We start from the raw sequence: 13,738 nt of genomic DNA on the forward strand, positions 1-13,738 counted from the left end.
GTCTCGACCTGGAACCTTCTAGCGCAGTAGGAAGGTTCGACGATCCTCCTCCTGCTGGGTAAGTTTTGTATACCAAACGGAAAAATAAATAGATTTGTGTGTTTCCGTTTAAAACCCGTGATTATGCCGGAGACGACGAGTCACGACGCGATCTCACCGATCACAGATCCGATCGATAATTTGCCTCTCCGGCAACTCAGATCGGAGATCGTTCCACCGGCTCCGACTCGATCTCAGTCTTCTATTGACTGGCTTCCCGACTTCGCTGGTTACTCATGGCTTGCTTACGGAGCATCCACTCTCCTCGTTATCTCTCATCTACCTTCTCCTCTCCGCGGCGACGATTCCACCACGACTGCACCATTTTTCCGTCAGATTCTAGAGGTTTCCGGCGATGTTTCGTCTCCAGTTACTTCCGTTTCTTGGTCTCCTGTTACGCCGTCTCTAGGCGAGCTCGCTGTTGGCTCTGGGAACTATATCTACCTCTTCGCCCTTGATTTGAATGGTAAGCCTCGCTATATATCTTGTTATATTCTTCATTCTCTGGGGTTTAGTCTCTGAGCAAGTGGTCTGTTTTGTGATGCCATTGTTGGGTTCAATTAGTATAGTAGTTATAATTGGATATCAATGTGTACTTCTTCTCCCAATTTAGTTTGGATATCTTAAATTTGTATGTCTTTACTCATATTCAGGTTCTTTTTGTTGGAGTCAGAATTCCATATTGGTGCAAGAAACAAAAGTTGAAGCGATTGAGTGGACAGGATCCGGGGATGGGATCATAGTTGGTGGAATTGATATTGTTCTGTGGAAGAGAAGGAACCAATCTTGGGAAATAGCTTGGAAGTTCTCGGGGGATCACCTTCAAGATCTGGTTTCCTCCACCTGGTCGTTTGAGGGTCCTTTTGCGACAGCAACTTCTTGGAGCAAGTTTCCAGCTGAGTGTGACAAGGCAGGTAAAAGTGTCTTGGCCTATTATAGTGACGGAGTATCATATCATAAATTCGAATTGCCTCATCCTCAGAGAATATCCATGATTCAATGGAGACCGATGGCTGCAGAACAGTCTGCAATAGGTATAGGGAAATCAATGAGGAATGTGCTAATGACATGTTGCTTGGATGGGACAGTAAGGTTATGGATCGAGGTAGATGGTGGAAAGACAAAAAAGGGCGTGAAAGATGTGTATGATTATAAGAAATCATTTTGCGTGGCAGCTGTAATAGAGATAAATCACGTCTTGGATGGCTGTTTGGGCATAGATATATTTATTTCTTGGGGAACTCGTACTGGGGGTATCTTGAAAACAATTGAAGGTACTAATCAATATTTTTCAATGAAAAGATATGATCATGAAATAGTTGGCAAATGTGAGTGGTTGGTAGGGTACGGCCCTGGAAATTTGGCTACTCTGTGGGCTGTCCATTGTCTTGATGACATCTCTCCTATGAGGTTTCCCCGAGTAACATTGTGGGCGAAACAAGAATCAAGTGAAATTGGTTCTGGATCACTCTCTCTAGTGAATGCTACAGGTTCTTCTGATCGATTACCCCTGAAGAAAGTTTCTCTATTGAGAAATAACCTTTATGGCACACCACTTATCTGCTCGTCAATTTATTTATCTCCGCAGAATACTGTGTATTGGTCTTCCTTGCACTCAATAAAATCACATGACTCAGAAGATCCCTCCCCAAATAAATCCAGTTTATTGAAGTGCGTTAATGGAAAAGTATTATATCTTGATGGTCATGGTGGGAAAATCCTACAGGTTGCCTTTGATCCTTTCAAGTGTGAGGCAGGATACGCTGCTTCCCTTGATTCTAAGGGGTTGATAATAATCTGGTCATCTAATGCTTATTTGAACCATGCTATTGACCATCCTATTTCAGTTTCCTCTTGGAAACCTTGTGGACGGCTACAGAATCAAGAGTTAAGATTAAAGTACACATGTTTATGCTGGGCACCTTCGTCATTAAAAGATGAGAGATTTCTACTTGCGGGGCATGTAGGAGGGGTTGATTGCTTTAGTGTAAGGAATTGTGGGAAAGATGATGATGGTTATCTGACCCGTTACATATGTACCGTTCCGTTTGCAGTAAACAGCCCTTTGCAGAGTGGTCCGACCAGCATATTTGCAAGAACTCTATCTAATTCTTGTGGAAAGACATTCAAAAGTAACAGATTTTTGCTACTGAGTGTCTGGATGAAAGAGAAACGGTTTGATGCTTTGTCATGGAGTGTGACCTTGCATCATTTTGACGTAGCAGGAAGTACCTGCGATTGTCATTTTCATGATTTTGATAGTACTGGATTGGGAAAGTGGTTATTCAAAGATAATTTTGCTGGTAAGACGAATTGCATTGCTGTTAGATCATGCTCTTCAGAAATACCTGAATCTCACCGTGACGATGAAGTTACGAGTTTTGCTGTAGTCAGTCCAAGTGGTAGGGCTCTAGAGAATGATGTGAGCAGTGAAACTCAAGGTTATACTATGGCAACTGGTCAAGCTGATGGTTCTTTAAAACTTTGGAGAAGTAGTTTTCAGGAAAGTTCAACACCTTCCCTTCCGTGGGAGCTTGTTGGCATGCTTACCATTGGCCAAAATCCTGTCACTGCTATATCTCTGACTGATTCGGGACACAAGATAGCGGCCGTCTGTACAGAGAATTATCCAAAAGCTGTCCGCACAATTAGTATATGGGAGATCAGACACCTTATAGATTCAGGGGTTTTCATACTAGAGCATACGTTACATTTTGATGCAGAGGTTGTTGCTGTAAGATGGTCAACTACGGGTAATGATCAGCTATTGCTTGGAGTTTGCACAGAGAAGGAGATGCGGGTGTATGGTATTGCTCGGCAACCCTGCAAAAGTACCAATTTAGCGGTCTCTGATTGTTCTTTAGAGGCACATATTTGGCAATGCTTCGCTGTTACTCGTACTTCTTCTGCTATACATGATTTATGGTGGGGATCCAAAGCCAAGACTTGCCTTGTTCATAATGATTATATTAGTCTACATGGTCAATGGCTGGCTGTTGTTGATGAGAAGCGAAAGATCAATAACTATCCACACATATTTTCAGCCAATCTTCCCAACCTAGTATATGCTACAGAAGAATATTCAGATACTATTAATGACATTACAAGCATGGGCCATATGGTGGAGAAGTTAGGAGGTGCCTTACCACTTTATCACCCTCAAGCCCTCCTTGTAGCTATACGTTCAGGTGAAATGCTGCAAATGTTTTCTGTCTCCCCCTTCTTCAATCAGTTCTGAAACTAAGCTGTTTAGCTTTTATTTAGCTTTCCTTTGTTATTTTTCCTTCGTGCAGGAGCATAACCTGTGTCATGCGGTTAATTTCACCTTAGCTAAAGATTGTTAACTCTGATGTGTTCAGGCAATTGGAAACGAGCAAGTGCAGCTCTAAGGCATCTTGCTGATTATATCACCTCAAGTGATGCCTCCGAGAAGGGTGCTGTAAAGTCAGTTGTTTGTCCAGATGTCCCTTTGTCAAAATATTATGAAGGGTCTCTCTCTAATGGCCCAAATCGTAAGAATTTCCACTGGGGTGGGACATCTGGTTCAATGATACATAATTCACAGTCTCAGTCAGGGTTGCAGTCATCTGGTTTATTTAATATGGAGTCTTATAGTCCCAATAGTAGTTACAGTTCACCTGCAACAGACTTGGAATTTAATGGCTTTTGCGAGCAGCTGAAGAAGTTATCAGATGAAGGAAATATTTCCAGGATAGAAAATTGCAATATTTTGCGATTGTTGACCTTCTATGTGAAATTAGTAACCCACATTCTACATCTGTCTATGCAAGTCTTGATGAAGCTGGGAGAAGGTACAATAATTCTTCGAATTTTCTTAATTTTAATTTACGAAGGACCATTTAAATATAGAGTATTCAAAGAATATATTCCATCAAGTATGTTTTTTTTCTCCGTTAACCTATAAAGACCGAAAGATAACAATAATATATAATTAGCAAGGCCAGATTGCTCCCTTATTCAAGATAAAGCCTCTAGCTAAATTGTGTCTTCTTAAGTTACATTATCTGCGAAATATTGTTCAGAGGGTATTGGAGCACTGAGGCAGTTTTTTTGCTTTATGAATGAATGATAATTTATGCTGATTGGTATTCATAAAATTTTGTGTTCTTTCTGCTGTGTAGATTTTGGGTCTCACTTAGGTTTAAACAGCTATTCGTAGCTCGAAGTTCTGGGGAAACATCATCTTTGGAAGAGGTGGATGTTGACTCTAGTATGATAGGATGGGCTTTTCACTCAGAGTCCAAAGAAAATTTATCTGGTTCTCTTTTACCCAATGAATCATCATGGCAACAAATGCGGTCACTGGGTTATGGCTATTGGTATTCAAATGTAGCACAACTGCGTTCACGAGTAAGTTTGAAATTTAAGACTTCGTCCAAACTAGCTATGCAAGTACCCCTGTATTACATACACCTTCTATTTATGCTTGATTTTCTTTCTTTAATAATTTTCTCTTTTGATACCAACAAACAGAGGGTAAAAGAATTAGATGTGCACCACTAAATTTTGATGCTATTTCCTTTCTGTAGATGGAGAAACTGGCCCGACAGCAATACCTGAAGAAAAAGAATCCTAGAGATTGTGCGCTTCTCTATATAGCTTTAAATAGAGTTCAAGTTTTGGCTGGTCTTTTCAAATTAAGCAAAGATGAGAAAGATAAACCCTTGGTGGTTTTTCTTTCACGCAATTTTCAGGTATTTGGTACAAACCATATTCTCATTGGGATGATAGGTTCTTTTTCACCTTTTTTGTCTGTACGACTTGTGGCATCTAGGATACAATTGAGTGACATGTCTCCTAATTTGAGTGCATATTTTTTACAGGAGGAGAAAAATAAGGCAGCAGCCTTGAAAAATGCATATGTGCTGATGGGTAAACACCAACTGGAGCTGGCGATGGGTTTCTTTCTCCTTGGAGGTGAAGCTTCATCTGCAATAAATGTTTGTGTGAAAAATCTTCAGGACGAGCAGCTTGCGCTCGTAATTTGCCGGCTTGTTGATGGGCAAGGTGGGGCCCTGGAAAGTAATCTTATAAATAAATATATACTTCCATCTGCTGTTCAGAGAGGAGACTTTTGGCTATCAAGCCTTCTTAAGGTGATTACAATTGTTTGCAAATATTGTTATCTTGTCAAATAGCTTTCTTGCTTGGTGTTACAAATTATGACTATGAAGCTGTCCCTGGTTTATACAGTGGGAATTAGGAGAGTACCACCAGTCAATTCTTGCTATGGCTGGATGTCTAGGGAACCCTGTTACTGGGAGCTCTACCGTTTCTTCAAATCACATCTCCTTTGTGGATCCTAGTATTGGCCTATACTGCCTCATGTTGGCAACCAAAACTAGTGTGAAGAACGCACTGGGGGAAAGAAGTGCTTCAACTCTTTGTAGATGGGCAACCTTAATGGCTGCTACCGCCTTCAGCAGATGTGGGCTCCCGGTAAGTTATATAAGAAACTAGAACATGCTGTGTGGTTGCAAATGACATAGGATTTAGAGTACTTCTTCCATAAATTACATGTTTCCACCAAAGCACCATGTTGAAAGCTAAGAAAAAAATTTATAGGGAAGGGAACTATCTTTTTTAATAAGTCGTTTTAGCATCAAAGTAATTTTCTTATCTGCATTGTAAAGATTTCATGGTGGAATATATCCTGGAGAATTTGATGTTTTTTTATTGTTTCTGAGACTGAGTTTGGTTGTCCGTGTGGTCAAATCTGAATAAATCTTCTTTTGAAAATTGTTAGCTCGAGGCGTTAGAATGTCTTTCAGCATCTGCCATTGGTCAGGGTGGTACCCATCATCAGAATAGCGTTCCAAGTAACGGTCAGTTGTGTACTCCGCAAGGTGTTCTTGAGCATTCTGTTCCTCATTCGTCGAATTGGGTATCAAGCGGTATTTCATCTACTGTGGACACTCATTTTAAATTGGGTTTAGCCGTCCAGTTCCTCTCAAGGCTTTTACGGGAAGCAAGTGCACCGTTTATGAATTCTGAAATTGTTTCATGTGAGAAACTCTCACGATTTCAGCATAAGCTCCAAACAGCTTTGGAGCTATTTTACCAAAGATTTTCGCTGTCTTCATCTTACCTACGTGATACGGTATGTGGTTTCCACTACTAATACTTGCACATCATATTAGATGTCTCAGTTAGACTAATTTGACAGCGCAGAACTTTGATTGCCATGTGTAATCTAATTCTTTGTTTTCTATTGGCAGATTATTTTGTCAGCATACAACCGTGGCTTACTATCCATGGGACACAATATATTTCAGGAAAATAGTTCCTCAGGACTCTCGGACGACAAGTCTCACACAGATGAAGATCTCATCCAATATTCAGCTTTACCTAAATTGATTCTAAAAGCGACTGAAGAGAAATCATTTGAATTAGCACGTATCATTGCTGCGTGCAGTGTCACTTGCTTACACTCAATGCCATGCTTTGAGGAAAACAAGGTGTCATCTGGACCTGAACCAAAGTGGTCCAATGCTTTGCGATTTCACTTTCAGGGAATTCTGGAATCGTTCTCTAGTTTAAGAACATCTATAAGGCTGTGCTTGGGCTCCTCTGTGGTAGACCTGGAAACAAGACTCACAGTTGTTCTTGATTTAGTCGAATATTGCTCGAGACTCGCAATAGCTTGGGTTCTGGGAGATGTAAATTGTCTCTTTCGAATGGTTCAGCCCCTTACGATAGCATATTTTCATGGGCATATGCCTTATGAGGTTGACCTGGAAAGCATGAAGAGAGTATACCACCATGAAGCCTCTGTTAGTGTTCCAGATGCATCAGATGTAGAGGTTAATTCTAAGGTCAGCAGAGATGTTGAAAATAACAAAGTTGGCTATCCAGTGTACTCAATTCCAGAAGATGAAAGACGTCTTGTAACACAAGCATGTTTCTGGAAGCATGTTTCAGACTTCGTGAAACATAAGCTGGTATCTGTTTCGATCAATGTGGATGGTGGTATCCCGAATAGTGGTTCCTCTGAAAATTTTGATGCTCAGGCATCATTGGACTCCAGTGATGACATTGTAGGCGTAACAGAGAAGATAATGTCTGTTCTGGGAAAAACACTGATTAACACCCTTGGTCAACTCTCTTCCTATCATGTCAAACAACTAGTATTGGTCTTGAAACAGAAAATAGAGAAGAGAATTCAGGTTCCTACCTTGTTATGGCTGCTCGAATGTGGGGGATCACAAGCAAATTTTCGTAATCGGGATATCCCAGATGCAGGTCTAGAGAATGAAGACAATGGCGACGTAGCTGTTCCTGTGAGGTTCTGGAATCTTTGTGTTGATCCTCATTTACTGTACGAAGCTTTCTTGCTAGAAAATTTTGACATATCTGAGTGGTCAAAATCCAAACCATTGGAAGATTGGAGCGATATGTACAGAGAAGTTACCAGGAAGAATGGGCTCGATATGCCATGCAATCAAGATGGTCGGAGTAGTAATGAAGTGGCTTCTCTTGCAAGACACGCTTCAAATTCTTCACAGAAAGCTGCAATACCTGCCAGTGAAAACTCTGCTTTTCGGAACCCCAAAGAAATCCATAAGAGGACCGGGGAGCTTATAGAGGTAATTCTTTTTCTTACACTGACTAACAAGTTACTGATATTGTTGAAACTTTCGTATCTTTTGTGATCGAGTATTCTTATCTTTCTAACAGGCCCTTTGTATCAATGTCATCAACCATCGGCAAGCTGCATTAGCTAGCAACCGCAAGGTCAGTTATTGTCATAGTTTGCCTTTAGCTACGTACATAAGTCGTTGTAACTTGCCATATGCTACGTACCGAAACTTTGAGTATGCAAAGATGAGTCTGAATCCTGGAAAACCTCCATTTATCTTTTTTATCCTGATCCCTGCATCAGTATCTCGAGATAAGGTTTCAGATGAAGTGTCTATCTGTTGTTATTTAGTTGTTGCAGTGTTTCTTATGTTTAGTGGTATTGTGGCATCAGACATAAACACATCCCTAAATGTGCATTCCGTGACATGCAGGGCATAATTTTCTTTAACCTAGAAGATGGTGGTTCCTGCACAAATCAGTCAGACTATATCTGGTCAAATGCTGACTGGCCACATAACGGTTGGGCTAACTCTGAGTCAACTCCAGTTCCAACATGTGTCTCACTTGGTGTTGGTCTTGGGGACAAGAAAGGAGCACACCTTGGGTTAGGTGGGGCCACTGTTGGAGTTGTTTCTCTTTCCAAGCGTGGGAAAGATCACAGAGTTCCGGGTTACACAGGCTTAGGAGTCTCTGGTCTAGGTTGGGAAACTCAAGAAGAATTTGAACAGTTTGTTGATCCTCCTCCAACAGTTGAAACTGTTATTACGAGAGCATTCTCCAGTCACCCAACATTGCCTCTCTTCTTGGTTGGCTCGAGCAACACACACATTTACTTGTGGGAGGTATGGGTCTAAACACTTGCACCATCTGTTTTAGGAGTGAGGAGATACTGTATGACATTTCCTATAACTTTTATGAGCGTCTATTGATTAGTAGACCCAATGTGATTCTTTCATGTACTCATTGTCTTAGGAGTGAAAAGTAATTGATATGACATTTCGTATATATCCTTGTGGGTTTTATAATGCAACCTTACATCTTGCAGTTTGGAAAAGACAGAGCCACTGCAACTTATGGTGTTCTGCCTGCTGCAAATGTTCCTCCACCATATGCTTTGGCGTCAATATCAGCGGTGCAATTCGGTCCATGCGGACACCGATTTGCTAGCGCTGCACTGGATGGAACTGTATGCACTTGGCAATCAGAAGTTGGAGGAAGAAGCAATATCCATCCTGTTGAGTCATCTCTTTGCTTCAATGGCCATGCATCGTACGTTTTTTTATCTTTAACCTCTTGTTCACTAATATGCTAAAAACTCAAGTTTGGAATTATTTCTCTCAATCATGAAAATTACCATTTCTTTTCTCTGCTTCATGTTCTTATGAGAACATTAGCTTCAGCTATGCCGTTTCTGCTATTATGATTGCAGAGATGTAGAATATATTAGTTCGAGTGGCTCCATAGTTGCAGCTTCAGGATATAGCTCAAGTGGTGCAAACGTCGTTGTATGGGATACCCTAGCTCCGCCTTCAACCTCCCAGGCATCTATCAATTGTCATGAAGGTCTCTTCCAATAAAACAATTTGTAAACTGTGTTCACCATTAGTATCATTTTCCCATAATCATAACTCGTAACAAGTTTGTTTGCTTTTTGCCCCTTTTCTTTCATGAAGGTGGTGCACGCTCTATCTCAGTATTCGATAATGACATTGGTAGTGGCTCAATTTCTCCTATGATTGTGACTGGTGGCAAAAACGGTGATGTTGGTTTGCACGATTTCCGGTATATTGCAACCGGAAAGATGAAGAAGCAAAGGAACCCTGACGGAAGATCTTCGACTGATGGAGATCAAAACAAGAATGGGATGCTTTGGTATATACCAAAGGCTCACTTAGGTTCACACCCTACACCCTATATTCACCTGCATCTTCTGATTAAAACGGAAAGTATTTCTCGAACTTTCATTGACATTGATTCAAATTTTAGGGAGTGTGACGAAGATATCAACAATCCCACACACAAGTCTGTTCTTGACGGGAAGCAAAGACGGAGAAGTTAAACTGTGGGATGCGAAAGCAGCAAAGTTGATACATCATTGGCCTAAACTACACGAAAGACACACTTTTCTGCAGCCAAACTCTAGAGGCTACGGTGGAATCATCCGGGTTAGTAACCAACCACCTAAAGCTCAATCCTTTCATCTTAGAATTGTTTTTTGTTTTTTCAGTAAACTGAATTTAATACTATAAATTGGTCTGAGTTTGAATTATTATTCAAGTTTGCGTTTATGTTATATTGGTGTAGGCTGGGGTGACTGACATACAAGTTTGTCCGAATGGATTTATAACGTGTGGTGGTGATGGCACGGTGAAGTTCGTCAGCCTCAGAGATTCCTATGACGATGGTAAATAAAAGTAACATTTTCCGGGAAAGTTTTACAGTCGAGAAAACTAGTTATAGCTCTTGTCATTTTTTTGTGATGTAATTGTGTTTTCTATATACTTTATTTTTTGGTATATACATAACACGGGCATATATATATCAAAGATTATGAAGCAGTGGAATCTTGAGTTGACCTTCTTAATCCAGATTCTTAAATTTATCTTTGACTTGACTTCAATACTTGGGAAAATATCATCTATTTTATCTTTGACTTTGTTGCATCGTATTTTGACCGGTTTGATCGGACTGATTCTAATTGAATTGGAATAAAGTGTGGTGCAATAGAACCGAACATACCTATCTCAGGATTTACTTGTAAATATTTTTCTTGGTTAGGTTCGTATTAGCTCGATACAGTTTAATAAGATGATTATGAAATCTTGGACTGCTAAGAACCTGGCCACTATCGTATTACGTAGTGGAATCTTTCTTTTTATATTAAACTGCGCCATAATTTGTGCTGCAGACGAAATGATATGAATCATCAGATCTTTGATTAAACCTATTGGCAAGTACTATTCCTAATAATGTTAAGTTACAAGGTAAGGGTCCATTTCACTAAATATTATTCTTTTTTTTTTTTTTTTTTTGACCTCAAACCCCATATTTCACTAAATATTATTCTAACGACGTTAGTTGTATGTATATATATATATAGTAGTATATGGCCTTAATTATGACTGAATATGTTAGTGGTGACATTGACATATACAAAGCATATTATTATTAGAATAAAAATTATTAGAATAAAAATGGGGTCAGTTTCGACGATTGTATGTTATATATAGATGATCTGACATAGAGATAAACCTATATTATATAGTACATCTCTAATAGAGCATCATCTTATTAGTATACAACATTTGATCTGTGTGTGGGACACTGGTGAAGCACAACACTTTAAACAATCTCAAATCTTTTGGATTTATCGTTTCCTTGCAAGATAAACAGGTTTAAACAATTATATAAGAAAAAAATAGATATCAAAATCTTCTTTCCTTGAGAGTATATATATGAATCACTTAGTAGAAATGTCTCATCAGGTATATCATCATCAATAGGTGAATAGTGGAGAGAGACGGACAATGAACCATAATGACGACTTAAGACTTGAAGAGACAATAATATGCTTTCACCTAACGCTCAATTCCTAGTCGATGCCACTATTTACATCTTCTCTACCTAATTTTCAATTCTACTATATATTATTAAACCAAATTGACATGTAGAAAAAATAAAAAGAACTTGAATTTATTATGATCATCAAAGCTTATTGATGGCAACTGAGACTACCTTAGAAAAACGTAAAAAGTAATCAATGTTGTAGAAAACCTGAATGACACTTGGGTTAAAAGATAAATCGATAAGGTGAAATGAAATACGCAAAATCATTTGACGTGATCTATTTTAGCGCGTGGCGCGTAAAGAGTTCCCTCCCAATAAAAAGAAAAAAAAAAAAGGGGAATTGTCATGGATACCATGATTTTAAGTTTTTGGGTCAAAAATACCACAAGGCCCAACAATTTCCATTTCTAACATTTCCCATTAAACTATTTGACAAAAATATCCCTCATATTTTTTAAAACCCTCACTATTTCGCTTCTCATTGCCTCCCCTCACATGAAGAATCTGATACGGTGGTTGCCGGATTCTCGTCGCCTCGCCGGTCTATCTCACCGGAATCTCATCGCCTGGCCGGGGTAATGTTGTCTTGCTTTGTCTCGCTGTTTCGTGTTCTCCTTGCTTCAACTTGCATCGCCCTAGCCACCACCATCCTTTCTCTTCACCAACAGATTTGATACACCTCGCTGTCGTTGTTGCCGTTGTATCTTGTCGTTGCAGTCTGTATTTGTGGTTCTTCTTCTTCCTTGATCAATCTTCCCTACACAAAGCTTTGACATTGGTCATCGATGTTTATAAGTAAGCTTCGTATCTATTTGTTGTTGGTGTGGATGTTTTGCTTGATGGTTTGGTAGGCACCATCCGTTCCAATTCTCCATTCATCCACCTCGTTGATCCCCATTTGATTTTCTAAGAATCAATTATTGATTGATTCATTGTTTCAATTTCAATTTGATTATATTTGATTGATTCATTGATTTCACTGTATTTTAGAGTATATTGTTCATAAATTTAGATTAGTTGAACGATTAGATTGATACATCTCCATTTGATTAAGCTCCATTAGATGCACGATTAGGTTGATTCAGCTCCAATTTGATTCAGCTGCATAAGATCTCATTGCTCATTGTTTCGAGTTTTGATTCAGTTCATTGTTTTGATTCAGCTCCATTATTTTGAGTTTTCTTTGAGTTTTAAGTTTTGTTAGTCAAAGTCAGCTCATTGGTTTAAGTTTTGATTCAGCTCCATAGTTTTTCATTGTTTTGAGATTTGATTGCACTCTATAGTTTCTCATTGTTTGAGTTTTGAGTTTTCTTATCCAAAAGAGTGAGTTTAATCTTAGGTTAAGTCTTTCACCTTTACTTGTTTTGTCATTATGTGCCATAAACTATGTTTCTTTGCTTTACACATGTGTACAAGCACAATACATTAGATTGTTTATGATTTATAGATGTTATATTCTGTCTTCTTTTCTCCACATGTTTGCATATTTGTTTTCATCTGTTTGAAGATTTTATGCTTGAACATTTGTAAAGCGTACTAGACACTTACATTGATTTGATAATACATGAAGAACTTCATAAAATTCTTTGATGAGTATACGTAATTAGACTTGTTGTTTTTGGTTGTGTCACGTTTGACTTGATAATATAGGAAGAACTTCACAAAATTTGGATTTGCTTATATTTCATTTTAGTGTCTTTTTATACATTAAGCTTTGTTTGCTGACTTGGTTCAATGTTTCAGTTTAGTGTTTTTTAATACATTAAGCTTCGTTTTGTTGCTTCTTGTTTGTTGAAAAGTTCAATGTTTTTGTAAATTTGATTGGTTGCTATGGATTTCTACAAAATTTGAAAATTCAGGAAAGGGTCTATATAATTTAGGATGACTTTCCTAACATGATCTATGTTTTCTCTTTTATTATTGTAGGTTATGGGTGATTCTTTCGCTACTTATTTAAGACTCCCTGAGTTTCATTTCAATATAGGAGAGGAGCCTAGATCAGATATGAAGATAAACCAATTTCCAAATTAAGAGTGCATCAATGTAGTGCAAAACATCTTCTTGGTCGCAGAGTATGAGAGGATGAAGAATTTCTTCCTAGAACCTGTTAGAGGTTGATTCTTTGTTTTAAGATGGTATATTTAATCAGTTACAATGAATTATTGGAATATCATATGGTATATGTTTTCACATTAAGATTTAAATGTTGAAAATACTTGGAAAGGGGTGTGTTTTGTGAAATAATTTGGTAGTTTTCTACAGATTCGGGAAAGACTTGACATTATTTAGGAAGGGTGTTGTGAAATTCAGGACAGTCATCTTTAAAAAAACAAAAGGGGTAGGATTACACACAACTAGAAGACTAGAACCTGTGCCATCATTTCATTTAAGAGTTTGAGAATAACCAGTAAGCCAAAGCATATAATTTGAATATTGGTTAACAACTTCTAAATATATATATATATATATAAATGTATTCTGAGTTCGGGAAAGATTGAATAGTATTTATGAAGGATTTTGTGAAATTCAG

General features: G+C 38.5%; 1 pseudogene across 1 annotated transcript; it reads left to right on the forward strand.

Annotated features, from left to right (window-relative positions):
• The first annotated feature begins 54 nt into the window (after positions 1-54).
• Positions 55-10,245, forward strand: LOC104784653 (uncharacterized; annotated as a pseudogene). Its single transcript, XR_015558113.1, has 16 exons — positions 55-505; positions 693-3,227; positions 3,399-3,851; positions 4,182-4,410; positions 4,590-4,754; positions 4,884-5,156; positions 5,254-5,499; positions 5,807-6,160; positions 6,279-7,646; positions 7,738-7,794; positions 8,073-8,483; positions 8,687-8,910; positions 9,071-9,204; positions 9,315-9,536; positions 9,628-9,806; positions 9,946-10,245. The product of XR_015558113.1 is annotated as an uncharacterized LOC104784653 (transcript).
• Positions 10,246-13,738: the final 3,493 nt, after the last annotated feature.

This window comes from Camelina sativa, chromosome 5, assembly GCF_030686135.1.
Source record: "Camelina sativa cultivar CO46 ecotype springtype chromosome 5, ASM3068613v1".
NCBI classification, from domain to species: Eukaryota; Viridiplantae; Streptophyta; class Magnoliopsida; order Brassicales; family Brassicaceae; genus Camelina; species Camelina sativa.